The 26,549-nt window shown below is 41.0% G+C and overlaps 1 non-coding gene and 1 pseudogene across 1 annotated transcript; both read right to left on the minus strand.

Annotated features, from left to right (window-relative positions):
• Positions 1 to 20,212: 20,212 nt before the first annotated feature.
• On the minus strand, positions 20,213 to 20,903 carry LOC116905719 (annotated as a pseudogene).
• A 5,451-nt stretch (positions 20,904 to 26,354) lies between these two features.
• LOC116906454 lies at positions 26,355 to 26,480 on the minus strand. The gene has a single exon (XR_004388710.1). It is a non-coding gene; the product is annotated as a small nucleolar RNA SNORA17 (small nucleolar RNA).
• Between the last annotated feature and the right edge of the window lie 69 nt (positions 26,481 to 26,549).

The following is a 26,549-nucleotide window of genomic DNA, read 5'->3' on the forward strand; positions in this document are numbered from 1 at the left end:
GTACACCTCTTTGCCTGTTGCTGCCCCCACAGACTTGAATGACACTTCAAAGTAAGAGGGAAATAAGCAAATTCTTTTCGCTTTATTGACTGCAGTGGTCACTAAACCCTTTTTTGATAGATTTTATATTAAAAATCAGGCAGCTTTTTTATTTTCATTGCACAATGTTTTAACAGGAACGCAACACAGAATTGGCAATCCCTACCCCATGGAAAATACTGTCACTCGTTCTGTCTGAAGTAGGACTGCTTAGCAATAGGCCTTGCTAGTGCCCTTCTCATTCTCCGTGGTCCTCGGGATTTCTGATAGTGCCTTAGCTTAAAAGAAAAGGGGTTAACATTAACTAAACAGTGTAGTGTGGAGTTTGGACCTCAGACAAGATGCTGGGCCCCGTTCATTTTGACTTCCACACATGCGTGTGCAGCTTCAGGAGTGTGAGCGCCTTTTCGGGAAAGGTCTGGCACTGTGAGCAATATAGTCCATTGATATTTACTAATAAATACCACCTCTGTAGTTAATGTCTCTTAAGCTTCCGTTTAAGATCCCGTTACTTGTTGAGGTTTCTAAAATGTAAGTTGCCTTGGCGGATCATGCACCGGTCTGTGTGCAGCTTTTTTCCCTTTTTAATTTCAGTTGGCGTTTCTTTCAAGCTGTGTGTGTTTGCCTATGTGTCGCTTGCGCTTTATTTTTCTAGTCATTTGTGGAATATAGTGATATATTGTGTTAATTTGGACAGTGACGGTTTTTTGAAACCATATACTGACTGAAACATGAGCCAGAGCTGATTGCTTTATTAAGCTAATAATGAATGTTATAGAGTACATATTTCAGGATCATTCATCTAGTGAGCAGTACACATATAGGCCAATTAAAAAAAAAATAGAGCTTGGTCAACCTCTATACTTCACATACTACAAGATATAGCACTTTCAAAATGAACCTAAATTTCTACAGAAACTTTCCTATATGTTATGCCTTTTATTTTTAAGACTTATTATATTCATTTCAAGTGCCATTAGATGATATATACGTAGGCCTTTGATATATATGCTTTGTGTACAAAGAATAGTAGATGGTATTTTAAACAGGTACATTTTTACAGTGTTTTCCTATCGATTTGCTATATTGCACAGAATCAGTGTGTGTCCTTTCATAAGGTTTTACAATGGTTTATTTTTTTACAAGGTTTACGTATCTCAAAGCACACTGTCTTCCCAGTCCATAAGTAAGTTAAAATATACCAGTTCACCCAAGTTGCTTCTAGCCTACTGCGATCCATGTGACATTGAAGGAGATCTTTGCAGTGTTGAATATTCGCCCTTCATGAAGGCAGGCTGGTTTTTTTTTTCCTGACAAATGAGTTCGTTGGTGAATTTGTCTCGTTTTACTCATGATGTCAGCAGCCGGGTCTACCACACAACATAGCTTGATTGTGTAAACCTCCGTAAATACCTTAAATTGTATTGTACCCACAGAGCACTCCTCTGAGATTAAGCAAGCTAATGCCATCAGCCTTCATAGCAGGCACGGGATCACCAATAAGCCTTTCTACAATGTTAGCAGCCCCTGGAGATGGAAGGCAGTGTCTTTTGATAAGTTATCTCTCTCTATAGATGACACAGGATTATTACTGATGTGTAAGACACTTCATTGTATAAGCTTCAGTGGTACAGATGAACCAGAATGAATGTCTGTCTTCTCAGAAGCCCTCCTCCAACGTTCTATGGGATCATGCTGCTACTGTCACTTGGGATACAACTCTTCATGGTGCTACAAACTTCTGTCTCATTCACTTGTATTTTTTTACCCATAGGAAAAGGACTCTATAGGTGTAAAGGTGTACAATATATTTTTATACTGTGACTTAAATCGTCATTAACAAACTTTTACACCACCACAGTGTACTCATGTGCGCTTGCAAAAGGAGATCTTGGATGTGCAAATGTTACCAGAACAAACCCAGCTTTTGTCCACAAGGTGACTGTAACTCAGAATGGAAAGTGGGCTTGACATAGGGTGTGGAGTGAAGAACATGCTATAAGTTACTAACAGCCCTTTGAATTTAACAAAAACTGGGAATCCATTAGAGAAATGGATTGCATCATGCCTGAACATAAGCTGACTGCTGAAATATTTTTTTTTTAGCTAATGAAAAAGTGTTTGGACTAGTGTACTCTAAAAAATGTTTTAATGGTAAAGTTTTGAGTCAAATAGAAATGAAAAAAAAATCTGCATTTCAGACTTAATTTTGTATATTTTTATTGCCTTTTAAATTGCTATTCTGTGATATTGGGAAATCAAGTGGCTTATCATGTATATCATGTACTTAAAATGTATTCACAAACTACTGTTGTATTTGTATAAAATATAGACAAAGATGATCTGTGTGTGTGTCTCTTCTGTACAGTAGCTTCACAGCAGGAAACTTCAACAATACCGTGTTTTAGAAACCTACATCCAGAGAAGGAGGCTGCTCCTTGCCAGACTCCCAACTGCACATACTCACTCGCCACTTCTCGCCACAGCTTCTTGGGACCTGCAGTAGTATTTGTTGTGAGGAAAAAGATTTATGAATGCCACAGAATATTTGAATAGAATAGATAATAGAGATCTGCCCCCAAATCTTCATAGATGATACTTTGCTGTAACATTTTTCTTCTACTGCATTTAAAAAGTACTAATTCTTTGAGAATGTACACACACACACACACACACACACACACACGGAGAGGGAGGGGGGGAGAAAGACAGACAGACAAACATCATATTTACCCTTCACTTCTCTCAGAACCATTCCTTACCCTCTCCCAACTTTATGTTCTTTTGTTTTTTCTCAACCCACAGAGTCTGCTTTGTGCAGTCCATATAACTAACTCATGGGTCGAGGATCATCCACCTACAACTACTATCGTTTTTTCACTCACTGATTTAAGGCTGGAACTGCAGACTCTAGAAAGTTATTTGTTTTATATGAAATGGACAATTCCAGGACATTTAAGACTTTGAAGCTTTGGGAAAGGGTGAAGAATTGCTTCATTCTGGTGTAGGAAGACTGCCATGCCTCACAGTGAATAATTAATAATATCTGTAAATCAAACATTTTTTTATTCATTCATTACAAAACTATAGTCAAATGGACTGAGAAGCTAACAGAGTAAGTAAAAGAGCTATATAAGCTTGAGGTCGTAAGTTCAAGTCCCAGCAGCCTCATCAGAGAGAGAGAGAGAACTGCATCTATCTGTAACCTCAACAATGGTAGGTGGAGACAAGCAGATTCTGAGCTCTCTGGCCAGTCAGCACAGCTGAAATGAGATTTTACTTAAGCCAGAGACCCTGTCTCAAGATTATAAGGCAGAAAGTGATAGAGCACCCTGACATTTGTCTCTGGCCTCTGCATGTGTGAGCATGGGTATGCACATTCAACATACACAGATACACCTCACGTACACAAAAAGTAATGAACATCACAGTCAAGACCCCAGGCTTTGGAGAGGATGAGAGTGGAAGATGCAAAGACGTTTCTGTTTATAAAATTAAAATTTCCAATGGGCTGTGGTTGTAACAAACAAACTGTAAGCATTTCAGGGTGACTTTAACACAATCCTAAAAACCTTTTGCAGGGATAAAGTACAACTTAGTACTGAGGTAGATTTTCTGCCATAAATTCTTCTGTAGAGCATGACCATGTGCCTTCCTAAATGCTAGCTTTGTCTAGAGAGTTTCAAGTTAGTGATTTAAATAAGTCCAATTTTTTTCTTTGATTAAAACTATCCACCCATTTCTCCTCTTGCTGTTGTGTTACTTTACTGTCATTTCATGGAGTAACTCCCTGGTCATTATAATAGACCCTGAGTTTTTCTGACACTTTGCCTTCAGATCACCTGTTCTCTGTCCCTGGGATGCATTCATTCATTCCTCCTGCCCTGCAGTTCCACATGCTAAAACTTGACTCATCTTCTACCACCCAAATGGTTCTTCTGTAAAGATGCATCTTTTCTCACCCACTGGACAAGGATTTCCCTCCAGACATTACCTATCATCTAATCTTGAGATGCTGCACAGCACAAGACATGTCTACACCTAGGACAGATAATTGACTCGTACCATTTGGATCAAAGGCACGTCACAGTTATCACCTAAAAGACTCAGCCATATTAAGACTTAGTCCTCTTAAAATAAAAAATCTATTATTTCAAACTTGAATCTAGAAAATAACTAAAACTTTGGCCTAAAATAGAAAATTGTGTTCTCCAGTCTTTAAGTCTCATGTTCATACTCAAAACTGTCTTTTGTTCTGGTTTCTTGATGAAAGTAAACAAGTTCTGCACCTTTACTCTGTCTCTTTACACAGGAGTTACTCAACACCTCCACTGTAGAATTCAGGAAATTAGAGTCTTTGAAGTATTTTATTCTTGTAACTTCAAAGGAGTCATGGAGTCTCACCTCTGAGTTGTGAAGATAAAGGGCTAAGATCTATAAATTAATTATATTTGCCATTTGAAAAAGAATATTATGTCAGCCATCACTGAAACAGAAGGGGTTGAAAATATTGGAACCATTTCAAACTCAGTTATCAAACACATGTTCAAGCAAAAAGGTTGGATCAGAATCCTAAGAATTCTGAAAATGAATTCAGCTCCTTTTAGTTGAGAAATAGAAGCAATTAGCAGAAGCAAAAGTGTAATCAGTGTGCCCACACTAGCCACTTTTCCTATTACTGTGACAAAATATGTGACAGAAATGGGGAAAGAAGGGTTTGTCATGACTCACAGTTTGGGAGACTTCAGTAGACCTTGGCAGGGAAAACAGCAGGAGGAATTCAATGGTTAGAAGCATGGGGAAGCTACTTCTTTTTTTTTTTTTTTCTTTTTTCTTTTTTTCGGAGCTGGGGACCGAACCCAGGGCCTTGCGCTTGCTAGGCAAGCGCTCTACCACTGAGCTAAATCCCCAACCCCAGGAAGCTACTTCTATTGGCCAGCTGGGAAGCAGAATTCATGCCAGGGATAATACACCCCATGAACCTACTCCCAGTGTCCTATTTCCATAAGATAGGTACTTCATCATATGGTTCTGCAACCTCTCGAACACTATGACTGGCTGGGGACCAAGTGTTCAAAGACATCAGTCTATAGGGAACAATTTAGACTTAAACCATAACAGCAGAAGGTAATTAGTAAGCAACGACACCAATAACTCTTGATTTAGTACAACTATCAGAAATTTGCTAGGAAAGAAAAGTATCTTTAAAGGTAATAAATACATGTGATAGTCATGAAAGTAGCTGTGGGTTGTACTTTAAATTCTTACCATACCTAGAGAAGGGGTAAGGACCACTCTAAGCTGTCTGGAGACACTTGAACCCTTATAACGTTATAAGAAGTTAAGAGTTAGAAAATTGGGCTGAAGAGATGGCTCAGCTGTTAAGAGCACATGTGCTTCTTCCAGAAGACCCAAGTTCAATTCCCAGCACCCTCATGGTGGCTCACAACCATCCATAACCCTAGTACCAGAGGATCTGATGCCCCCATATCACCCGGACAAGCACCAGACACACACATGATACATAGACATACATCTGAGCAAAACACTCATAAGATAGATAAGTCTCAAAAATTATTTTAAAAAGCTCTTGTTCTCTTTGTTCTTCACTTCTCTTGCCTTCTTCCCTGTCCCTTCTCTCTATCCACCCCCCTTCCCTCCACATGCCCGTGGCCAGCCTCCTTTCCTGTCCTCTCCTCTTCTTCTCATTAAACCTCTCCATGTGGAAAAAAGAGCATTTAAAAAAAAAAAAAAGACCTTGAAAATCTAGTTAGAGTTGAAAGCAGACAACTCTTTCTGGATAGAGGGCAAATAAAAGATTTTGGACATACTTTTTAAAGGATGTTTTACCCTAAAAAATATTTGAGCAGAAAGTTATATTGAAGAAGCTTAGCTTTGTAACCAGATCTAGAGAGACCCTAACACTGGGAAGAAGTTAAGGGAAAGCAGTGATGCCTCTATCCAAAGCGCACTGTAGATCCTTAACGAAAGGCCAGCAGATTAGGAAACTGGATTTGATGGCAAGTGTGGGTCAGCATTCCTTCCCTAGTAGGATTCCCACAAAAATGACCAATCCTGTTCTACAAACGTCTGTCAATCATCGAGTGTGCACCCAACCCTCCAAGTGTTGAGAATACATTGAACAAAACAATTCCTATTTTTGTGGCACATCATGGTGGATGACGTTCATGAGAAGTGAAAGCATTTCATGAGTGTTTCCAAATACAGACGCTCCTAAGTTAGGATGGGGCTCCTTCCCATCCTACAGATAGATTAAATTGAAACTGCCCGTAGTGCACAAAGACCAGCCGGCATAGCAGAACACTGAAGACTGTCTGTTTCTTCTGCTGACTGGGATCTGCAGTTGGTGGCTGTAGCCCAGCATTACAAAAGGCGATTGAAAGACACCGCTAGCCTTGGGAAAGGTCAAAATTTAAAACTGCAGTGTGCTTTCTATTCTGAAATGCATATTACTTACATACTGAGACAAAACCATCCTAATTTTGGCCAAATACCAAAGGTAAAAATTCAAGGGGAAAAGACACATTTGTTCAGGGTTTCGGAGACTTCAGTTTATGATCACTTGGCTCTGTTCTTATGCTGTGGTAAGGCATCGTGGTAGAAGAACTAGCTAGCACGTAAGCATTTGCTTGCCTCATGGGAGACTGACAAGTAGAATAAGAAGAAGCAGCTGACAAGATATATCCTCCCCAGGAGCTCACCCATTAACCTTCTTCTCCACTAGGTACCAGTCCTTAAATTTCTACCACTTCCCAATAGTGCCATAACATTTTGTAACAATCAATGGGTTGATCGATTAATAAACTCGGAGAACTAATAATTCACATGTTTCCCAAAACCCTCACCTCTGAACTCGGCTGCTCTGGGCTTTTCAAGAGACACTTATATTCAGAGTCTGACTTTTAGAAAAGAAAGGAAGGAATGAGATGGAATGGAGGGAGGAGAGAGAGAGAGATGGAATGGAGAGAGAGAGAGAGAGAGATGTGTACATCCTTGTGTGATTCCAACATGTGGAATGGAATGACAGTTGTCCCAATTCCAGTCTGTAATGGCACCTACCACCACCACCATCTGAGTGTAGAAGGAAAAGAGGTTTTGATTGTAAATGGATTACAGTCAACTGGAAGGTAGTAGTACAGAAGCTACCCTTCTTGATTTTCCACCTCAGCCCCACATCCTGTGATCATTCTGCAGATCCAAACCTGATAGGGTCTTGGTAAGGTTCTTGGCTCCAAACTCCTGAGTTTTCAATACAAACTATGGGAAGCACAAGAGCGGGGAGAGACAGATAGACAATGAGAGAGACAGAGATAGAAAGAGACAGAGAAGACCACATGTGGTTTAGGTCATGGTACATAATATCAGGAGAACCCATAAGGCCACATGAAAGGGGAGGTAGCAACAAGGCCCCAAAGAAAAGGAAATTGCCATGAATCACATGTGTATGGACTTCAGTGGTTCAGTAGTGATTAATACCGAAAACTACATGACAAAAAATTATCATATTGAGTCACAAAAACCTACTATCTCCCCCCACCAAAAAAAGTAAGATAATTCAAAGAATATGAAAGAATTTTTTAATTCTTCAAATCCTCTTCAATTGTGGTCAACATGCCAGATTGCTTTCCATAACAGCAGCACCAATGTACATTTATTTAAGTTTCCTTAGTTGAAAATGAGTGGTCTGCGTGCATTTGTTCTCTAAGTTGCTATTGATATATGCTTATTTTCCCAGAACGATGTCACTGTCTTCATCAGTAAGATATTGAAATTTCCAAGACATTTGGGGAGATAGTAGGAATGTAGGTTATCATTTGTATTAGGGTTCTCTAGAGGAATAGAACCAATAGAATGAGTATATACTAAAGAGGAATTCATTAGATTGACTTACAAAATATAGTTCATATAGTCCAACAATGGCTGTCTCACAAGACAGAGGCTAAGACTCTGGTGGTTGCTCAGTCCGTGAGGCTTGATGTCTCAGCAGTCCCAATTGCTGTGGTCTATAGTCTATGCTGGATCCTGAAGAAGTGGGATCTAGTATCAGTGAAGGGATGCCTCCACAGCAGGATAGATGAACTTGCCAGCAAGAGTAAGAACAAGCAGCCAAGAAGCCAAGCTCCCCTCTTCAGTGTCTTTTTATCTTGGTTGCCACCAGGAGGCATCACCCACATTTAGGGTAGATATTCCTGCTTCAAATGGGTTGATTAAGACAAATCTGTACAGGACTGCCCAGCTTGGGTTTTAGTTGATATTACCTAACTCCTGCTTTCCTGTTCATTTTTGCCAGTTTAAAGGAACAGAAAGGTTTTTCGATTGTTCCACTGATTCTCATTTTCTTGACTTCACTATTAGATCTGAACATCAGTTTTATATCTGGTGGTATTAGATTTTTCTTCTGTGACCTGGTTATGTACACTTTGCTCATTTTCTTACGTGTTCCTGATTTATTTATGAATTTTTTTTCTTAGAATTAATCATCTATCATCTGCTTTCAGAAATTTCCAGCAATGTTATTTTCTATGTCTTTGGCATGAAAAGACAGCACAGAAACCATTTTAAAGCTTTGAATTTGCTTTTTTTCTTTAAGATTTATTACTTTTTATGTTATGTGTCTGGGTGTTTGCAACCCTGTATGTCTGTACAACACATGCATGCAGTGCCTTTGGAGACCAGGAGAGAGTGCACATCGCCTGGAGCTGGAGTTACAGAAGGTTGGGGGCACCGTGTGCTTGTTGAAAATAGAACCCAAGTCCTCTGGAAAAACATCCGTGCCCTAACTGTTGAGCCATCTCTCCAGCCCCTACAGCTTTAAATTTCTGTTTAAGTAGGTTATAGGTTGTCCTGTGTTATAGATTTCCAGACATGTGGGGCACAGTCCCAGAAAAGAATTCCTCTGTTGGAAAATCATCTGTGTCTCCCTGGCCTCACAGATTTTGTTATAAGGTTACTTCTTATATTTAAACCTATTTGTTGGCGTATCACATGTAAGATGCAGACGAAAGTTTAATATTTTTTCCAGAAGAGCAGACTGTAGTGATGGCGTCAAAGGCTGACCAGATTGTGGGTTCCACCTTCAGCTCTGGTCATTTACTGACTTGGGTAAGCCAGTGTCTAGTCCTGGGATCCTCACACTTCTGTTTATTAGTGTACACATGGGTGTCCTTAACTTATCCTGTCTACCTGGTTCGGAGAGCTAGTGTGACAAACCTGCTCTTGCACTTCTTTTTGTAGTTTTTTTTTTTTTAACCTGTGCCCGTGAGCATTTGCTCAACCTAAGAACTTTAAGAATATGTTATTTAATGTTGAAATAAGCCCCCTGTTTTCCCCAAATTGTGGTAATTATTTGGATTCTTGTCTTACCAGAAGTTCATAATGAGTAAATCAATTTCCAAGATGGTGGGGAGACCTCCATTCTTTCAAGATTTTGTTTGATGTCTGTAAATATTCTGTAAATGTTCTCTACATTCACTCTTTCTTTTTGTTAAAATTTTTTGTATGTGATTTAATTTTTGTCTTTCCATTTTACATCTATATTTTCAATACCAGAACATTAAAAAGTAGTCAGTTGTTGAATAGTTAAGAAAATATGCACAATACTAAAAATTAGTATTTATGTCATTGAATAGATATCTTTGTGTGTCTTATAAATCCATGTCATTCATTTTATATTTCTGTTTTAATATATTTACTCAAATACAAGAGAATATTAAGCAATAATGATGACAGACATAGGTGTCTTATTCCTAAAGTTAGCTGAATAGCTTTAGTAATTGAGATATTTTCTGGCCATTTTGGGAAAATTTATGAATTCCCTCTATAAATTGGTCTACTACTGAAGAACACTATATTCTGTGGGGCTTTGTAATTTACGGGAACTGAGGGGGATCCAAACCTGAGGAGGAATGGGCGAGAAAGAGGAGCGAGACCAAGCAGTGTCCTTGTCAAGATCTGTTTATTGAAAGGAGTGCACAGCATTTAAAGCCCTGAAGCAGGAATTGAAGCTTAGGGTGGTGGGGGGAGAACTGGGAAGTGCCCAAGGACATAAGGTGACTCTCTAAACTGCAAGATAGTCTTCTTAGATAATGAGACAACAGTCTTCCGGGAACCTGTTCTAGCCCTTCTCAGGAATCTGTTCAGGGCAGGGCTCTAGCTTTGCCTAGTCCAGCAGTCCGGTCCCCGACAATTCTGCATTCCCATTTTTGGAAAATTTATGAATTCCCTCTATAAATTGATCTATTGCTGAAGAACACTATATTCTGCATAGAAACACATACAAAAATCACAGGGCGATTCAGTGATGACTGCTGGAACAGGTAGGAGCAACTAGGCTCCCTGCTGAGAAAGACCAGCAGCTTAGGTATAGCCAAGTGGAGACTCCCAGAGGAAATCACCTCAGCCCTGGGAGAGCCAGCCTGTTAACTCGACCGATCCCCCTCTTGCTTCCAGGCTGCAGTGCCCACCAGGACCACATACTTTCCCACAAGAGGACCTCTCTCATTTGGGGGTCAATGACAAAATCTAAGACTGGCAACAAAAGAGTAAAAAGAAACCCAGGTGAAAGGCATAGAAAATATTTTCAACAAAATCATAGAAGAAAAGTGTTTTTTATCCTAAAGAAGGAGATGACTACAAGAAGCATATAGAACACCTACAGACTGTACCCAAGAAAACATAAGGAATAAATTATCCAAAACTATCAAGTCAAAAGAGAAGAAACAACACCAAACACACACACACACACACACACACACACACACACACACACACACACACACTCCAAAATAACAGGATTCAACAAACACCACTCATTGATATCTCTCAACATCAATGGCCTCAATTTCTCAATAAAAAAGAAAAAGACACAGACTAATAGAATGGATGTGAAAACAGAATCCATCCTTCTCCTGCATCTAAGAAATACACCTTAACATAAAGGATAAACATTACCTCTAACAAACTCATGGAAACTGAAAAACTCTTTTCTCAATGACCACTGAGTCAAGGAAGAAATTAAAGACTTTCTAGAACTCAATGAAAAATGAACATACAACATATCCAAACTTGTGGGACACAATGAAAGCAGCGCTAAGAGGAAAGTTCATAGCATTAAATGCCTTCATTAAAAATCTAGTGAGATCACATACTATTGGCTTAACAACACACCTAAAAGTTCTAGAACAAAAAGAAGCAAAAACCCAAGAGGATTGGAAGGCAGGAAATAATCAAACTTGGGGCTGAAACCAATAAATTAAAGTGAACAATAAAAAAAGTCAATGAATGGGTTGGGGATTTAGCTCAGCGGTAGAGCGCTTGCCTAGCAAGCGCAAGGCCCTGGGTTCGGTCCCCAGCTCCGAAAAAAAGAAAAGAAAAAAAAAGTCAATGAAATAAAAAGTTGGTTCTTTCAGGAAAATCAACAAGATAGTCAAATGAACTAAAAGACAGAGAGACAATATCCAAATTAACAAAATCAGAAAAGGGGGACATAACAACAGACACTAAGCAAACCAAAGAATCATTAGAATTTACTTCCAAAATCTGTTTACCATACAATTGGAAATTCTAAATGAAATAGATGATTTTCTTGACAGATACCATTTACCAAAGTTAAATCAAGATCAGGTGAACCAAAAAAATAGATGCACAGCCCCAAAGGAAAGTAGAAATAATTAAAAGTCTCCCACCCAAAAAAAGCCCAGGGCCAGATGGTTTTAGTGCAGAATTCTAGCAGACTTTCAAAAAATAGATAATACCAATACTCCTCAAACTGTTCCACAAAAAAGAAACAGAAGGTGCATTGCCAAAATCATTTTCTGAAGCCACAGTCACACTTATACCTAGACAACACAAAGCCTCAACAACGAAAAAGAATATTTTTCCTTATGAACATTGATGAAAAAATATTTGCAAACTGAATCCAAGAAACATCATCCACCATGATCAAGTAGTGTTCATTCCAGAGATGCAGGAATGGTTCAACATACAAAAATCCACCAATAGGGGTTGGGGATTTAGCTCAGTGGTAGAGCGCTTGCCTAGCAAGCGCAAGGCCCTGGGTTCGGTCCCCAGCTCCGAAAAAAAGAAAAAAAAAATCCACCAATGTAATTTATCATGTAAACAACCTGAAAGAAAAATTATCACATGATCATCTCATTAGATGCTTAAAAAGTCATTGACAAAATCTGACACCCCTTCATAATAAAAATCTTGGAGAGATCAGGGACACAAGGCACATGCCTAAACACAATATATGCAATATGCAGGAAGCCAATAAACATACATTAAATTAAATGAAGAGAAACTTAAAGCAATTCTACTAAAATCAAGGACAAGACAAGGCTACCCAGTCTCTCTGTATCTCTTCAATATACTACTGAAAGTTCTAGCTAGAGCAGTTAGACAACAAAAGGAGATCAAGGGGATACAAATTGGAAAGGAAAAAGTCAAAGTTTCACTATTCATGGATGATATGATAGTATACATAAGCAACCCCCAAAATTCTACCAGAGAACTCCTACAGCTGATAAGGACCTTCAGCAAAGTGGTTCAACAAAAAATAGCTTTAAAAAAACAAAACAAAAACAATAGCCCTCCTATATATAAACAATACACAGTCTGAGAAAGAAATTAAGGAAATAATAGCCTTCACAATAGCCACAAACAATATAAACATTTTGGTTTCTTTTTTTTCTTTTTTCTTTTTTTTCGGAGCTGGGGACCGAACCCAGGGCCTTTTTACCACTGAGCTAAATCCCCAACCCCTTGGTGTAACTCTTAACTAAACAAGGGAAAGACCTGTATGACAAAAACTTCAAATCTTCAAAGAAAGAAATTGAAGATGATATGGAAGATGGAAAGATCACCCAGGCTTATGGATCGGTAGGAGTAACACAGTGAAAAGGCCATCTTACTAAAAGTAATCTATAGATTCAATGCAATTCCCATCAAAATTTCAACACTATTCCTTACATACCTTGAAAGAACAATGTTCAACTTCATACGGGGAAAAAAAAAGCCCACCACAATATCTAAAACAACCTCTACAATAAAAGAACTTCTGAAATACCACCATCCCTGATTTCAAGTTGTTCTATGAAGCAATAATTAAAAACAAAACATGGCATTGGCATAAAAACAGATTGATTGATTTTTGATTGGTGGGAATGAATTAAAGACCTAGAAGTTAACCCACACACCTATGGACACTTGATTTTTGACAAAGAAGCCAAAACTTTACAATGAAAAAAAAAAAAGTATCTTCAACAAATGGCACTGGTCTAACCGGCAGTTTGTATGCAGAAGAATACAAATAGATCCCTCTTTCACCCCACAAAACTCGAGTCCAAGTGAACCAAAGACCTCAATACAAAACTGGACACACTAAATCTGATAGAAAATAAAGTGAGGAATGGCCTTGAATGCATGGGCACAGAAGGCGACTTCCTAAATGAAACACCAACAGCTCAGGCACTAAGATCAACAATTACCAAATGTGACCTTACGAACTGAAAGGCTTGTATAAGGCAAAGGACATATTTGTCAGAAGGACAAATGGCAGCCTATACAGTGAGATAATATCTTCACCAACCCTACATTGAACAAGGGTCTGATAACCAAAATATATAAAGAACTCAAGAAACTAGATAGCACCAAACCAAATAACCCAATTTAAAAGTGAGGTACAGATGTAAACAAAAAATTCTCGAAAGAGGAATCACTAATGGCCAAGAAGCACTTAAAGAAATGTTCACCATCCTTAGTCATCGAGGAAATGCAACTCAAAATGACTCAGAGATTCCACCTTACACTGGTCAGAATGGCTAAGATCAAAAACAAAACAAAACAAAAACAAAAACAGAAAAGCAAGTGTGGAACAAGGCAGCACTCTTCCTTTTTGGTGGGACTACAAACCTGCACAGTAACTTTGACATCAATGTGGCAGTTTCTCAAAAAAAAAAAAAAAAAAAAAAAAAAAAAAAAAAAAAACAGGGGTTGGGGATTTAGCTCAGTGGTAGGGGCTTGCCTAGGAAGCGCAAGGCCCTGGGTTCGGTCCCCAGCTCCAAAAAAAGAAAAAAAAAAAAAAAAAAAAAAAACCAGGAATAGATCTACCTAAAGACCTAACTGTACCACTCCTGAGCATAAACCCAAAAGATGCTTCACCAGACCAACAAAGACTTACTCTACTGGGTTCATAGATGCTCTATTTGTAATAGTCAGAAACTGGAAACAACCTAAAAGTCCCTCACCTGAAGAATGAATATAAAGAAAATGTATTAAAACAATATCATAAAATTTGCAAGCAAATGGATGAAACTAGAAAAGATCATCCTGAGTGAGGTAACCCAGACCTAGAAAGACACACATGGTATGCTCTCCCCCATAAGTGGGTATTAGCCATAAAGCACAGGATAACCATGCTCCAATCCACAGACCCAAAGAGGCTAAATAATAAAGAGGGCTCAAGGGTGGATGCTTGAATCTCATTGAGAAGGGGAGATAGATTAGACGTGAGGGTTGGGTGGAGGGAGTGAAGGTACTGATGTAGGGGAGGGGTGGGGCTGGGAACAGGAAGGATCCAGTCGGGGGAGGATGGAGAAAAAAAGAGTACTCGAAGAGACTATTGGAATGCTGAACTGGACCTCTGGGACAAGCTAGAAACCTAGAACTATGGAAACTCCTACAATTAGAGGATATGGAAATCTTTGAGGGTAGCCATAACTAAGACTCCTACCAGTAGAGGATATGGAATCTGAAACGGCCATCTCCTATAATCAGGCAAGACTTCCAGTGGAGAAATGGGGACACCAACCCAGCTACAAAACTTTAGACCCACAAAACCTTAGTCCTGCCTAGAAGATATGCAGGGGTAAAAGATGGAGCAGATTTGGGGAGTGCCCAACCAATGACTGCTCCAGCGTGGGACCCATGACATGAGAGAGAGCCCAACCCTGACCTGACATTAGTAATGATATTCTGATATACTTGCAAACAGGAGCCTAATATAACTGCCATCATTGTCCAGGGAACTCCCACACCTGCAAAACAAAAGCAAAGTGGCTGGATATAAGATTAACTCACAAAGCTCAGTTTATCTCTAAAATACAAATGACAGACTTTGAGAAACAAGTTAGAAAAACGAACACCTTTCACAATAGCCTCACATAATGTATGAGAAGATATCAGAAGATAAAAAGATCTCCCATACTCTTGGATCCATAGGATTAATATACTAAAAATGGCCATCTTACTAAAAACAACCAACCAACAGATTCAATACAGTTTCCATTACTCATGCACATGTGTGTGCACACACACACACATACGCAAACACACAAATGTACGCATGCACACCTATAAGCACACACGTAAAACAAAGAAACAAAAAACAAAACAATGAAAAAAAATGGATGGCTTAACTAGCAATCCTGAATAGTGAAAGACCTTCTGGCGGTATCATCATTCCCTATTTGAGCTTGTACTACTGCAGCATGGTATTTGTACAAAACCAGACACTTGATCAATGGAATTGAAGCCCTACACATAAATCCACATACCTATAGACATCTGGGTTTTTTATAAGAAGCCAGAAATACACACTGGACAAAAGACAGCATCTTCAACAAATGGTGCTGGTCAAATTGGACAGCTGCATGTAGAAGAATTCAAATAGATCCATACTACCCCCCACAAAAGTCAACTCCAAATGGATCAAAGACATTAACATAAAACCAAATACACTAAACCTGATAAAAAGGAAAATGAGGAAGAGCCTGGAACTTATTGGCACAACAGAACTTTCCAAACAGAACACCGTTAGCACAGTTAATAAATGGAACCTCAAGAAACTGAAAAGCTTCTGCATAGCACAGGACAGCATCGTTTAGACAAAGTGGTAGCCTACAGGATAGGAAAGATATTTACCAACTACACATCTGGTAGAAAGCTACCAGATGTTTTTGTGGGATTCCTTAATGTATTAACAAGTGGGTGGCTGATTGTTCTCTTTTCTTGGGCTCTTTTCCTTCGTTTCTTTTGTCAATTCCGATGTGTTAGTTTTCCTTTTCTCTTATTTTATTATTATCCCCTAGAAGCCTGTTTGCTCTGTAATGACAGAAAGGAAATGGATCTGCATGGGAAGGGAAGTGGGAAGGAACTAGGAGTAGGGGCCAGAAAAATCACAATCAGGGTATATTATTATATGATAACAATATTTTCAATAGAAAGAACAAAAGAGAAAAACAAGAAGAGATAGAAGGAGAGAGGAGATGGGGAAGTGACCTGTGGGAAAGGGATAAGGGAAGAAAGGAGGGGAGGGATGGGGACAAAAATTGTTATTTTTTTACATATAGCTTACCATCGTTGATATTTACTGGGTTAATCCGGCTCCTTTACCCATAGACTGATTTATTAAACATTTCTCGATTTGTCTTGCCTTATTTTTGGGAAGTCAGAAGTCAGTAACCATCCTGTTTACCCCTTGGAATTCCGATGGCTCTTTTCAGTTTTCACCCAACCCATCACTTCCGATCCCCATCCCCTATCATCCTCCGTGCCCAATTTTCCTTTTATTTGTAGACAAAAACCGACTCAGCCACCAATGGAGACGCTGCCCGTAGCACAGCCACACTTCACTTCTCACCTCCTATGCCCCACGCACAGTGCCAGTGCTTCCGAGGCATCCACTTAACACACTGTTAACTCTCAGTGAATATTTATGATAGCGTTTTGGCTTGCGGACATAGTTGCAGTGCTGAAAACGGAAGCCAGAGTCACATCCGTGCTAGGCCTGCTCTCAGCCTGTGGAATGGTTCGTTCTAGTAGTGTGATTTTAAATTCTAGAACACGTCATATCTTTTAAATAATGTCTTTTCCCTTATTGAAATGTACAGCTGCTCGCTCCATGCGCACTGTTTTTAGAACCCTTTGGCTAATTCTACCGACTGTTCCTTCTTCCCAGGGTCAGCCTCCACACGCCACTTTTGCTCTTATTTGTGGCACGTTAGTTCCTGTTTCTTAGCATTTCTAATAATTTAAATTTCATGATTTGATTGTTTCTCTACAGCAGTGGTTCTCAATCTGTGGGTCAAGGCCTGAGGGAATCACGTCCGTTGTTTACATTAGAATTCGTACCGGTAGTGAAATCACACTTTGGAGGTGGCAACAAAATTTTATGATGGAAGGTCGCTGCCGTAAAGGGTCACAGCATTAGGGAGGTTGAGAAGCACTGCTCTAATGAGTGTTGAGGGTCATGTTTGCTTTAGCCTGATCCCTCGGGTGGTGGGTTGCTAGTCATACAGAAGTTCTTTTAGCCTACCTGCGGCTGCTTGGAGTCTGCCCAACACGCGAGTATGTCAGGAATTCGCCAGAAATTTGGGCAGAGTATATGCAAAGAATTTGTCTGTTCCCTTTCTGAGATTTTCTCCCTTACCGACCAGCTGATTTTCCTCCAAAGAATGCCATCTGGTTTTTCATGTAGGTAAGACTAATTTTATCTCTGTTTCAGTTGCCAATGAGATTGTCGGAAACTCGGAAAGTGAGTTTTCTTCACCTTGGTTTATAATACCTGAATCTGAAAAGGCTATGGAATCCTTAGGTCTTCATGAAGTTTCTCCGATTTTATGGGCATAACTTTAGTCTAGCTTGGCCAACAGCATGCATAACTACGGTTTTTATTGCTCTGTTTCCGTTGTCTTCTGTGTAATCCCTCTAGGTAGCAAAGAGTCTGGGTGAAGACTAGGTTTTAGGATTGTGTTTCCTTTTGTGATTACTTTTATCACAGATTTCCATGCATCCACTTTCCAAAGTGCTCTTCCTTGTGTTGCCTGATAGTGTCAACCGCATCTTTGTGGTGTTTGATGGTGTTGAATGTAAGGACTTCTGCTATATTGTCACAATGTGATTCTTTGTATTTTTTTTAGAGATTTATTTATTTACCTTATGTATATGAGTACACTGTTGAGGTCTTCAGACACCCCATGAGGCTATTGGATCCCATTACAGATGGTTTTGAGCCACCTTGTGGTTGCTGGAAATTGAACTCAGGATCTCTGGGAAAGCAGCCAGTGCTCTTAACCACTGAGCCATCTCTCTAGTTCTCCTGTGTATTCCTAATCACAAATGATTTCCAGGACTGTCTCAGGTATTTATTTGCCAACTGTAAAAAATTTAGGGAAATTTTTTTTTCAGATTGCTTGCCCATTTAAAAAAAATATTTCATTAGATCAATTTTTATTGTTGAGTTTTAAGAGTTCTTTAATTGGGCTGGAGAGATGGCTCAGCCGTTAAAGGCTAGGCTCACAACCAAAAATATGAGAGTTCTTTAATTGCAAGCATGGTCAGATATATGATCTGCACATATTTTCTCAGCCTGTGGCTTGTGTTCTCATTTTGCCAAGTCCACTTACCTGGCTTTCTCTTCTTTCTTGAATTGTACTTTTCCATTTGAATCTAAAAAGTCATCACTAAATGTAACGTTGTGCAGATTTGTACTGTAGTTTTCTGTAGAATTTATGTAGTATTATATTTTCAAGGTATGTTTACGGTCCACTTTTAAATTAGTTTATTTATTTATGTGTACAGATATTTTGCCTACATGTATATCTATGTTCCATATGCATGCTCGCAATGTCCTCGGAGACCAGAAGAAGCTGTTGGGTCCCCTGGCACAAGAGTTACAGTTGTTAGCTGCCATGTGGGTGTTGGGAATTGAACCTGGATCCTTAGTAAGAGCAGTCAGTGCTTTGAACTGCTGAGCCATCTCTTCAGCCCCAGGGCCCATTTTACTGCAATGTTTATATCACATATGACACATGTTAAGAACCTTTTGGATTTTTTCAGTTGATTGGTTGGTTGGTTGGTGTTTTTTGTTGTTGTTTATTTGTTTGTTTATGTCTCTGTTTGTTTTAAATAGGATGTCATTAAATAACCCTTGCTAGCTTGGAAGTCGTTATGTAGAGCAAGCTAATCCTCAAAGTCAAAGAGGTCTGCCTTTCCTCACTGTTGGGATTATGGGTAAGCACTAGCGCATATTTTTTGTAGTTCACAGGATTTGCAACTGGGTAGCACTGTTCGTTACTTCTCTGCCACCGTAGTACACATAGCACTGTGAAAGCTAGCCATTTAGAGATGAAGCTTCCAGGTCAGTATCGGCTGAATTCCTCTGTATATTCCTTGTCTCAATATGTGTTTGCTGAAACAATAGTTTGCTACCATCAAGGATTCTGGAGGATAACCAGGAGCAATGACAATCGCCTGTTCTGTTTGTGGTCCGAGGGACCCCACTGACCAATGACTAGAAAGGAGGTAACCTGCACCTGGCACTGTGATTTTGTTTGCCAACTACAGAATCTAGCAGAGCCATTATGTCCCGTGCAGGATGACTTTATTTAAAATTTTGTTTTATATGTACATGGGCACGTTTTAAGAAACTTCTAAGAGTTTTTATGTGGCTTTTCCAAAGGTCTTCCGTGTTAGCTGTCCTGTGGTCCTATGTTAATGGGCGGAGAGCCTCATGCATGATAATGTTAGGTACTGTTACCTTGTGTTCTTGAAACAATGTGGTAGAACCCAGGCTTTGTGTCTACTAAGCAAGCATTCTACCTCTAGCCAGCCACCAGATCATTCAGTTGCTGTGTGTTTGTCAGAGCAAACCCAGGGCCTTATATATGCTAGACAGCATGTTGTTATACTTGGGAGTTCCAGGTATTCTCGATTTATATCAGATTGGAGGTGACAGTGTCATTTCTTACGTTCTAGTCTATCTGCCTCCAAATTCTTTTACTTGCATATTGCCTAAATAGCTTGAAGTTAACACTTTGAGTGTGATGTTAAATGTGAATAATTTAAGATTACTCTCGGCCTGCGACCAGCAAGCTCTTTCCTTTCACTGCTGTGTCCGCTACAGAAGAGGCTTGCCTTTAGTGTCCTCCGCTGTGGTAAAAAGAAGGCCTAGTTGGACCTCAATGAGACCAACAAAATCGCTAATGCCAACTCCCATCAGCAGATCAGGAAGCTGATCAAAGATATGGGCTGATTATCCGGAAGCCTGTGACTGTCCATTCTCCAGGCTCGCTGCGGGAAAAACACCTTGGCCTAATGGGAGGGCAGGCATATGGGCATAGGGAAGAGGAGGGTACCACCAACACTGTCCGTCTTATTCAGCTTCTATTCTTTCCTGACCGTTCTCCACAATTCTCTTTGCAGTGATTTTTTTGCCATTAACAATTTTAGTTGAAGTCGATATTGATTGCCCATTCCACTGCCGCCAAATGACGCTGAAGAGAGTGAAGTGAGACCCCCCCCCCATGACCTGGTGACCCGAATGGAGTAAAGCCTGTATCAAAAGCAGGAAATCCACTTCCAAAAGAAGGAAATCCACTGAAGGCAGAGAAAAAGGAGCCAGCACCTCGGCTTCTTCTTCCTCGGGGACCCTTCGGTTTCCAAAAAAGTCATCAAATGGGTCTTCAAAGAAGTCAAATGAAAATGGGTCCCTTCCACCAAAGAAGTCCCTGAAGATATCATCTGGGTTCCGGAATGCAAAACCAAACTCAGATGGACGGTCAAAATGGCTTCCACCTCCTCCTCCACCACCATTTAATCCTTCTTTGCCATATTTGTCATAGATGTCCCGCTTTTTAGCATCCGATAACACTTCTATGCCTCAGCTACTTGTTTGAATTTCCGCTCCGCTTCTTCTTTATTTTCAGGATTTTTGTCTGGGTGCCATTTGAGTGCCTGTTTTCGATACGCCTTTTTAATGTCCTTGGGTGAGGCAGGTCTCTGCACGCCCAGCACTTCGTAGTAATCCACCATGTTTTAACAGACTGTTGGAACAAATCCGAGGACGCGGCGGCCAGCGAGGGGGGAGGTCAAGCGACCGGTCTCCTCGCGGCTCTGGAACAGCTGCGCTCGCTGGTGGCGGTGGCCATATTCATTGATTTTTGAATGCCTGACTAACCCTGAGTTCCTAGGATAATGCTGTTGCTGTGAGGTGTTATTCTTTTTTTATATATTGCTAGGTTTGATTTCTTAGTATCATGTTAGGGATGTTTGTGTCTGTGTTCATAGATTTTTTTTCTTTCATTTTCTTTTTTGTAATGACATATGCAAAATATATGTAGATATTTGTCTTAGAGTTACTAATGCTGTGACAAAACACTATGACCAAAGCAACTTAGGGAGGGGAGGATTTATTTGGCTTACATTTCCACATCACTGTTCATCACTGAAGGAAGTCAGGACAGGAACTCCAACAGGACAGGAACCTGGAGGCAGGAGCATCTGATGGGGGGCCATGGAGGGATGCTGCTTACTGGCTTGCTCCCCATAGCTTGCTTAGCCTGCTTGTTCCTGCTAGTAAGGATTCTCATTCTAGATATAGGCTTTCTTCCCTGCACTGCTATTGCTGAAATTACCATCTGTGAACTACAAAATGTTTTATCCACTGCCATAGTGTCTCACATAGTATTGCTTCTGGTCAAAGAACTCAGTTCACAGCAAAATAAACTTGGTAAGGTCTCATGCTCTTGAAACCCATGGGGTTTTAGCATATTCCCAACATCCTGAATCAGATGGGTTGACAGAAGGCAGGGTTGCCTTTTGAAGAGTCTATTCCAGCCCCACTGAGACAATGATATTCCTCTGGGCTGGATAAGTTTCTCCAGAAAGCTTCATCTGCTTTTAGAATGGCTGTGATGTGTGTTTCCCAGTGATCTGTGCTAGAAGTATGGTTTCCCAAGGTGAGTTGGGAAGATGGTGGAAATGTCTAGAGGTAAGGCCCACTGGAAGGTTTTTAGGTCATTTGAGTGACATCCTTAAAACAGTCTGAGATGTTAGCCTCTTCCTCGTTCTCTTTTGCTTCCTGGCCAAGAGCAGTTGTACAGCTGCTATGGTGTGCCATGTTACCACAGGCCCAAATAAATGAGGTCATCTGACTTGGGACTGGAAGTTCCAGAATAATGAGCAAAATACATTGTTTCTCTTTATAGGTTATGCCTCAGTTATTTCCTTATAGTAATGAAAAACTAACTGATATATCCCTGAAGTTCATGGTGCCATTTCTCTCCTAGTTAGAATACAAATCGAGACACGGAAACAGAAATGGTACCATTCACTATTAGACCTAATAATCCACTAAAAAGAATGTCTGCTTCATCCTCCTGTGACTTTGGGTCCTTCTGGTACAGAGGTCTTAATTGGAAAGAGAAGTGTTTCTGCTAGGAGATACAACAACCATCCCATTGACCTGAAGATTTGGATGCTGCCAGCCATGCTGGGGATCCCCATCCCTCTAAATCAATAGGCAGGAAGCAGAATGACCGTATCGACAGGGAAATGAGCCTCACCATCAAGCAGAAGTTGCACTCCTACACAATATAGGCAAGGAAAAACTACTCGCCACAGAGGATATCCCTTGTGACTGCTGTTATTATTATCAAGCCCTATGATTATGATCATTGGAAAATATTTCATCACAAGCTGGATTACTACTGGCCTGGACCATTTAGGACTGAAGTCCTGGGTCCCCTCATTAGGTAAAGAACCAAATCAGCTGAATTACTGCTGACAGAGGAAGAGATACAGACTAAGTAGTTAGTACTTACTCAGATAAATCAGTAGTTAGGAAAAGCCAGTTGTGACCATGTGACCAGTGATAGACATGAGCGTTATAACTGTCATAAGTTTCTCCATGAACTCATATTGCCATGTTTATGCATGTTTATGTACAAAATATATTTATGCATATTTATAAAAAAACACTTGCTTTACTCCTTATTCCTATGTGTGACTTTTATATCATAGCATTAAAGCATCATTAAACATTTTTAAAACTTTTTATTGGTTCTTTGTGAATTTAACAACATGTACCCCAATCCTACTGATCTCCACCTCCCTTCATACCCACCCTCCATGCTTGCAACCTCCCCCTCCAACAACAGAGAAAGTTGTAAATGATGGGGGACAGGGAGGGAGCGTCTCTCTATGGGGCTCTGGAGCCAGGGGTCTCTCCACAGCAATCTCTCGGCTGGCTAGGTTTGTGGATTCGAGAAAGGGGGAGAGAACTCAGGGATGGGGGACTGCTTCTGCAACCTCAGCTCCCGGTCCTTTCTGCCACTGCCACTTAAGTGACTTAAGTGCAGGAGACTGACTAGCCAGCAAGGGGTGCAGGGGAGCTTCTGGTAGCAATTTCGGGAAGAGCAGATCTCTTCCCCAAGCAGCGGTTGTTACAGCTCTTATGACAGATGCTCTCAGACGGTGGAATAATTCTTGCACACCTTTAATTCTGAACACAACACTTAAATACAGTTTTTTGAATGGGTCAGTGTCTGACAGCAGGTACTTCCTATTGGTTTGGCTTGAGAGTTGGAGAAGACCTCATCTACATATTCGGGGCGTGGTCCTGTTTTTTTTTTTTTTTTTTTTTTTTTTATTATTAACTTGAGTATTTCTTATATACATTTCGAATGTTATTCCCTTTCCGGTTTCCGGGCAAACATCCCTCCCCCCTCCCCTTCCTTATGGGTGTTCCCCTCCCAACCTCCCCCCCCTTGCTGCCCCTCTCCCCAACAGTCTAGTTCACTAGGGGTTCAGTCTTAGCAGGACCCAGGGCTTCCCGTGGTCCTGTTTCTAAGACTGATCTGTCTTGAGCCTATGTCACGTCCTCACCTGTGGAGGGGGAGTTGGGGCGTTGTCCTCTGTGACTGATCTTCTTGAGCCTATGTAACCGGGTGATCACGTACTCACCTGTGGAGGAGGAGTTTGGGGCATTGCTATGTAACTGGGCTGTCTCAAACCTCTCTACAGGGGTTTGTGGGGGGCTGCAGCTAGTGTGGCCCTGATCTAGGAGGCTGGGCATCCGCGCCTGCCATCCCTATTAGGGTTTCCGGGGATTCGACCTGTCTTGACCAGGAATCAGGGTACCTTTCACAGCCTGCCACCGCGCAACTCCCCCTTTTATTTTTTTTAAGGGGAGGTGTCATTTGTAGTGAAATTTTTGCATGGGATTGGAGTATCAAAAGAAAACACTAAACAGGCCGGAGAGGTAGTACAACTAAGCTAGAGTGGTAACAAGGGATGAGGGTGGGGGTTGAGAGGACAAAGGATCATTGAACCAAGTAATTGTTCCATTGGTTGTACAGTTTGAGGGTATTAACATTGGCTGGATCTGTGGGAGCAGCACTGTAGATAAACCTGTAGGGTGATCACAACAGAGGAGAACAACACCAGCAGGGGGATGTCTGCATTGGATGGGTAGCATGGGTTAAGCCTGTGATGGTTTGCTTGGGAGCATGGGAGCACATCATGGTCTGTTATGATCCTAGAAATGCAAGGGTGTTTGAGGAGTGTAGTCATGGAAGGCATCCTTTAACTCTGCTTTGGATGACTGAGGAAGAAAATACCATGTTAGTTATGTATGGGGGATAGGCAGTAACAGTTTGTCTGTGAAAAAAACTGGTTGTTAATTAAGGATTAAATAATGGTTGTCAGTATAGTTGGTTTGACCTGTGGGAGTAGATTAGATGACTTTTAAACCTTAAAGGAAACTTGGAAATTGTTTTGTATATAAATCAGGAATGCTAGGGAGAAAATAAACATTTAGATAAAGAGACATGAAAATCTTGGGTTGAGAAGCATGACCGTTGTCTTAGGTGTTCCTGTTAGAGAGAACAAGCATTTAAACAAAACCTGAAAACTTTCCCATTGTCTTAGGCCAGCCTAAGATATAGTGGGGGTGGGGCCTGCTCTGCTGTGATGCTCTGCTGCAGTTGTGTGCTCTAAGCAGGCTGATCTCTGTGTTTTCCCTGTTTGTTTTTTCTTGGCTGGTAAATCCTAAATGTAGATTGGAAGGAGATGAAAAGGCCACCTTTGAAGAAAAGTTCAAAGGAAGAATAGAGTCTTGATAGCACAGTTAGGGCCAAAGTGAGAAGAAGTTGTTGGGTTAATGGGGGGTGGGGGGGGTCCCGAGTCTGCTCCACTGCAGGGCATGGCCACTGGGGAGGCAAGACAAGGCAAGTTTGACCTGTTTACTCCACGCAGCCACCAGGTGGGTGTTGGGCTGTGGGAAGCCGCAGAAACACCATTCTGGGGGTGAGGAAGCACAGTCTTGAGGCACGGGGACAGACAGCCAGAGCAGGCTCCGGGGTGCCTGGACCGGCAAAGAGACCGGGGACTGTCTGGTTCCCAGGCTCTTGTACACCCTAGCACTGATGGATGCCGAGGAAAAGTTGCGAACGGAGTGGGGCCCATGGGCAGGATTGCCTGGGGCCAAGAGAAGGGGTACTCCGGCTGGTCCTGCGGTGGAAATCCTTGACTTGTCCGTGGTTGGTTGTAGGCTTGGGATTAATGGCGGCCGTAGCTGGGAACATAGGGAGGCCTCCCATGGGAGATTAGCCCCCGGCTCTGTACTCGAAGGACTTCCCAACAGCTCCCGATGGCGGTGGGCCTTCTCGGGCCAGGCAGGGAGGAATGTCTGGGAAGAAAGACTAATTGGCCAAGCTTCTAGGCCATTAAGTATCTCATTGTAATGAAGATCTGACTATTGTTAATAGGGGAACACTGGCAAAGATGGCTGAGATGTGTGGTAATCCTATTTGTGGGGACTCACAGACTCACATGGTTTTATTACCCTTAAATCTTGTAGCAACAGCTCTTATTCTACCAGCTGTGTGGGGGCTCTAAGCTTCCCCCTTGATAGAGGCCACTGTGGGACCCAGATGGCTTCATTGGAGAGCCAACCAAGGCAGGGAGTATTAAACCTAACAGTGGCCCTTAGAATTGGGGGTGATTTGGAGGAGGGTTTTTAGGGTCTCCTTGGATATTATTTTCTTTATAGTAATATCTTCTGTCCTAATGTGGTCTCTTTCTGGTTGCGTGGTAAGAACTACCTCCAAGGCTTGTAAGAGATCTCTCCCTAGTTGGATTGGGGGATGTGGAGTAATGGGAAAGGCAGGTGGAAGCTCCTTTGTTTTTTAATGGAGTCCTTGGGTGGAAGAGGGAGGGGCAGGAGGGACAGACGGTTTGTTTAGTGTCTCCTCTGACACTGCTCCGGGAGTGGGGAAGCACGATCCGGGGGAATTTTTTATGTGGTGGTGAATTGTTCTTTACAGAAAAGAGGAGAAATGCTTTGTCCAATGGGAACGTTCCCTTGGCCTATCAGCATTGGGGGATTCCATAGAGGGCCAAAACGCTAAGCCTTCCCACGCATTATGGCGCCGGGCAGAGGTCATCTCAGGTGTGGTCTGTGCACCCCCACCTCCACCCCCAGGCTTGTTTTTTTTTTTTTTTTTTTTTTTAGGAATGTTAGGGTACTAATCATTATGATGTTCTTAGGTTGGAACACTGAAAGTAGACATAGCCTCTCTCTGCCACCTACTGCCACACATGTGACACAGCAGTCACACTTGCAATGCCTTTGGGACAGGCTATTAAACATTTTTTAAATGGTTTTATTTGTATTTTTCCAATTTGGTAAATATAATGACTTTTGAGTA

The sequence above is a fragment of the Rattus rattus genome, chromosome 7 (assembly GCF_011064425.1).
Source record: "Rattus rattus isolate New Zealand chromosome 7, Rrattus_CSIRO_v1, whole genome shotgun sequence".
NCBI lineage: Eukaryota > Metazoa > Chordata > Mammalia > Rodentia > Muridae > Rattus > Rattus rattus.